Source organism: Arachis ipaensis, chromosome B6, assembly GCF_059453495.1.
Source record: "Arachis ipaensis isolate K30076 ecotype BB chromosome B6, ASM5945349v1, whole genome shotgun sequence".
Lineage (NCBI taxonomy): Eukaryota > Viridiplantae > Streptophyta > Magnoliopsida > Fabales > Fabaceae > Arachis > Arachis ipaensis.
The window spans coordinates 83,754,598-83,760,118 of record NC_142441.1 but is presented as its reverse complement, the minus strand read 5'-3'; the positions used below and the strand labels follow the sequence as shown (position 1 = coordinate 83,760,118).

Below are 5,521 nucleotides of genomic sequence, written 5' to 3'. Positions count from 1 at the left end.
TTCTTCTATTCTAATCACATAAAAGAACCTCTCTACTGTGGCAAAGAGGATCCCTATTATTTTCTGTTCCCTTCTTTTTCATATGAGCATGAGCAAGGACAAGAACATTCTTGTTGAAGCAGATCCTGAACCTGAAAAGACTCTGAAGAGGAAGCTAAGAGAAGCTAAAACACAAAACTCTAAAGAGGACTCTACTGAAATTTTTGAAAAAGAAGTAGAGATGGCCAAAACCAATAACAATGGTGGAGGTGCAAGGAAGATGCTTCGTGACTTTACTGCACCAAATTCCAACTTCCATGGAAGAAGCATCTCAATCCCTGCCATTGGAGCAAACAATTTTGAGCTAAAGCCTCAATTAGTTTCTTTAATGCAACAGAATTGCAAGTTTCATGGACTTCCATCAGAAGATCCTTTTTAGTTCTTAACTGAATTCTTGCAGATCTGTGATACTGTTAAGATCAATGGGGTTGATCCCGAGGTCTACAGGCTTATGCTTTTCCCATTTGCTGTAAGAGACAGAGCTAGAATATGGTTGGACTTTCAACCTAAAAATAGCCTAAACTCTTGGGATAAGCTGGTCACGGCTTTCTTAGCCGAGTTCTTTCCTCCTCAAAATCTTTGCAAACTTAGAGTGGATGTTCAAACCTTCAAACAGAAAGAAGGTGAATCCCTCTATGAAGCTTAAGAGAGATACAAGCAACTGACCAAAAAGTGTCCTTCAAACATGCTTTCAGAATGGACCATCCTGGATATATTCTATGATGGTCTGTCTGAATTAGCTAAGTTGTCATTGGACCAATCTGCAGGTGGATCCATTCACCTAAAGAAAATGCCTGCAGAAGCTCAGGAACTCATTGACATAGTTGCAAATAACCAGTTCAAGTACACTTCTGAAAGAAATCCTGTGAGTAATGGGACGCCTCAGAGGAAGGGAGTTCTTAAAATTGATACTCTGAATGCCATATTGGCTCAGAACAAAATATTGACTCAGCAAGTCAATATGATTTCTCAAAGTCTGAATGGATTGCAAGCTGCATCCAACAGTACTAAGGAGGCATCTTCTGAAGAAGAAGCTTATAATCCTAAGAACCCTGCAATAGCAGAGGTGAATTACATGAGTGAACCCTATGGAAACACTTATAATCCCTCATGGAGAAATCATCCAAATTTCTCATGGAAGGATCAACAAAAGCCTAAACAAGGCTTTAATAATGGTGGAAGAAACATGTTTAGCAATAGCAATTCTTTTCCATCATCAACTCAGCAACAGACAGAGAATTCTGAGCAGAGTCCATCTAGCTTAGCAAATATAGTCTCTGATCTATCTAAGGCCACTCTAAGTTTCATGAATGAAACAAGGTCCTCCATTAGAAATTTGGAGGCACAAGTGGGCCAGCTGAGTAAAAGAGCCACTGAAACTCCTCCTAGTACTCTCCCAAGCAATACATAAGAGAATCCAAAAAGAGAGTGCAAGGCCATTACCTTACTTGGTTTGGCCGAACCCAGAGAGGAGGAGAAGGACGTGAATCCTAGTGAGGAAGACCTCTTGGGACGTTCACTGACCAATAAGGAGTTTCCCTTTGAGGAACCAAGGGAATCTGAGGCTCAACTAAAGACCATAGAGATTCCATTGAACCTCCTTTTACCATTTATGAGCTCTGATGACTATTCTTCCTCTAAAGAGGATGAAGACATCAGTGAAGAGCAGGTTGCTAAATATCTAGGAGCCATCATGAAGTTGAATGCCAGTTTATTTGGTAATGATACTTAGGAGGATGAACCCCCCTTGTTCTCCAATGAACTCCGTGCATTGATAAGGCAAACATTGCCTCAGAAGAAACCGGATCCCAGAAAGTTCTTCATACCTTGTACCATAGGCACAATGACCTTTGAGAAGGCTCTGTGTGACCTTGGGTCCGGGATAAACCTCATTTCACTCTCTGTAATGGAGAAACTGGGAATCTTAGAGGTACAAGCTGCAAGAATCTCACTAGAGATGGCAGACAAATCAATGAAACAGGCTTATGGATTAGTAGAGGACTTGTTAGTAAAGGTTGAAGGCCTTTACATCCCTACTGATTTCATAATCCTAGACACTGGGAAGGATGAGGATGAATCCATCATCCTTGGAAGATCCTTCCTAGTCATAGCAAAAGCTGTGATTGATGTGGACAAAGGAGAGTTGGTCCTTCAACTAAATGAGGACAACCTTGTGTTTAAGACTCAAGGTTCTCCTTCTGTAACCATGGAGAGGAAGCATGAAAAGCTTCTCTCACTGCAGAGTCAACCAAAGCCCCCACAGTCAAACTCTAAGTTTGGTGTTGGGAGGCCACAACCAAACTCTAAGTCTGGTGTTGAACCCCCACATTCAAACTCTATGTTTGGTGTTGGGAGGTCCCAACAATGCTCTGAACATCTGTGAGGCTCCATGAGAGCTCACTGTCAAGCTATTGACTTTAAAGAAGCGCTTGTTGGGAGGCAACCCAATGTTATTTAATTATATCTATTTATTTTCTATTGTTATTTTATATTTTTTTTAGGTTGATGATCATGTGAAGTCATAAAAACTACTGAAAAATCAAAAACAGAATGAAAAACAGCATTAAAAATAGCTCACCCTGGAGGAAGAACCTACTGGCATTTAAACGCCAGTAAGAACCATCAAACTGGCGTTTAACGCCAAAAAGAAGCATCTAACTGGCGTTAAACGCCAGAAACAAGTACCAGACTGACGTTTAATGCCAGAACAGAGCATGGAATTGGCATTAAACACCAGAAACAAGCAACAAGCTGGCGTTTAACGCCAGACATGCATTCTAAGGGCGTTTGCACGCCTAAATGGAGGTGGGATGTTAAGTCCTTGACCCCTCTGGATCTGTGGACCCCACAGGATCCCCACCTACCCCACTTCTTCTTCTCTCCTCTTCACACCTTTTCATAACTCTCTTCCCCAAATACCCTTCACCAATCACCTCCATACCTCTTCCCCAAATACCCTTAACCACTCACATCCATCCACTCTTCCCCATAAATCCCATCTACCTCCAAAATTTGAATTATTTTCCCTCCCAAACCCAACCCTAATGGCCGAAACCTACCCTTCACCCCTATATAAATCCCTCAACACTACTCCATTTTCACACATTACAACCACCACTTCTCCCCCTTGGCCGAATACACCTTCTCCCTCCATCTCCCCCATTTTCTTCTTCTTGTACTACTTCCTTTCTTCTTTTGCTCAGGGACGAGCAAACCTTTTAAGTTTGGTGTGGTAAAAGCATTGCTTTTTGTTTTTCCATAACCTTCAATGGCACCTAAGGCCAGAGAAACCTCAAGAAAGAGGAAAGGGAAGGCAATTGCTTCCACCTCAGAGTCATGGGAGATGGAGAGATTCATCTCAAAGGTCTATCAAGACCACTTCTATGAAGTTGTGGCAAAAAAAAAGGTGATCCCTGAGGTCCCTTTTAAGCTGAAAAATGAGAAGACCAGACCTTAAGCCTGTAGCTAGAGGATGGTTGGAGTTCATTCAAAGCTCAATTATTCCTACTAGCAACCGGTCTGAAGTTACTGTAGACCGGGCCATTATGATCCATAGTATCATGATTGTGGAGAAAGTGGAAGTTCATGAGATTATACCTCAAGAACTGTACAAGGTGGCTGACAAGTCCTCCACTTTGATAAGGTTAGCCTTTCCTCACCTCATTTGCCACCTCTGCAATTTGGCTGGAATTGACATAGAGGGAGATATCCTCATTAATGAGGACAAGCCCATCACTAAAAAAAGGATGGAGCAAACAAGAGATCATGGACCTCAACTAGAGCTTGAAGAAATTCTTCACCATGAAATCCATGAGATACCTCAAGGGATGCACTTCCCTCCATAAAACTATTGGGAGCAAATCAACACCTCCTTAGAAGAATTAAGTTCCAACATGGGACAACTAAGGATGGAACACCAAGAGCACTCCATCATTCTCCATGAGATTAGAGAAGATCAAAGAGCTATGAGGGAGGAGCAACAAAGACAAGGAAGAGTCATAGAGGAGCTCAAGAGCACCATTGGTTCTTCAAGAAGAGGAAGACGCCACCCTCACTAAGGTGGATCCGTTCCTTAATCTCTTTGTCTATTTATTTTTCTCTGTTTTTTGTTTACTATGCTTTATATTTATGTTTATGTCTTATTGCATGATCATTAGTATTTAAGTGTCTATGTCTTAAAGCTATGAATGTCCTATGAATCCACTACCTCTCTTAAATGAAAAATGTGTTAATTACAAAAGAACAAGAAGTACATGATTTTGAATTCATCCTTGAAACTAGTTTAATTATTTTGATGTGGTGACAATACTTTTTATTTTCTAAATGAATGCTTGAACAATGCATATGTCTTTTGAATTTGTTGTTATGAATGTTAAAGTTGTTGGCTCTTGAAAGAATGATAAAAAAGGAGAAATGTTATTTGATGATCTGAAAAATCATAAAAATGATTCTTGAAGCAAGAAAAAGCAGTGAATAAAGAAAAGCTTGCAAAAAAAAAAGAGAAAAGAAAATTGGTGAAAAATATAAAAGAAAGAAAAAGAAAAAAAAGCAAGCAGAAAAAGCCAAGAGCTCTTTAAACAAAAAGGCAAGAGCAAAAAGCCAGTAACCCTTTAAACCAAAAGGCAAGGGTAATAGAAAGGATCCAAGGCTTTGAGCATCAATGGATAGGAGGGCCCAAAGGAATAAAATCCTGGCCTAAGCGATAAACCAAGCTGTCCCTAACCATGTGCTTGTGGCGTGAAGGTGTCAAGCCAAAAGCTTGAGACTGAGCGGTTAAAGTCGAGGTCCAAAGCAAAAACAGAGTATGCTTAAGAACCCTGGACACCTCTAATTGGGGACTTTAGCAAAGCTGAGTCACAATCTGAAAAGGTTCACCCAATTATGTGTCTGTGGCCTTTATGTATCCGGTGGTAATATTGGAAAACAAAGTGCTTAGGGCCACGGCCAAGACTCATAAAGTAGCTGTGTTCAAGAATCAACATACTGAACTAGGAGAATCAATAACACTATCTGAATTCTGAGTTCCTATAGATGCCAATCATTCTAAACTTCAAGGGATAAAGTGAGATGCCAAAACTGTTCAGAGGCAAAAAGCTACTAGTCCGGCTCATCTGATTGGAGCTAAGTTTCATTGATATTTGGAATTTATAGTATATTATCTTCTTTTTATCCTATTTGATTTTTATTTGTTTGGGGACAAGCAACAATTTAAGTTTGGTGTTGTGATGAACGGATAATTTATACGCTTTTTGGCATTATTTTTACATAGTTTTTAGTATATATTTTTAATATATTTATATTAGTTTTTAAATAAAAATCACATTTCTGGATTTTACTATGAGTTTGTGTGTTTTTCTATGATTTCAGGTAATTTCTGGCTGAAATTGAGGGACTTGAGCAAAAATCAGATTCAGAGGCTGAAGAAGGACTGCAGATGCTATTGGATTCTGACCTCCCTGCACTCAAAGTGGATTTTCTGGAG

The 5,521-nt window shown here is 39.9% G+C and overlaps 1 non-coding gene across 1 annotated transcript; it reads right to left on the bottom strand.

Moving 5' to 3' along the window:
- Positions 1 to 622: 622 nt before the first annotated feature.
- On the bottom strand, positions 623 to 731 carry LOC148561568 (small nucleolar RNA R71). The gene has a single exon (XR_015888323.1). It is a non-coding gene; the product is annotated as a small nucleolar RNA R71 (small nucleolar RNA).
- Positions 732 to 5,521: the final 4,790 nt, after the last annotated feature.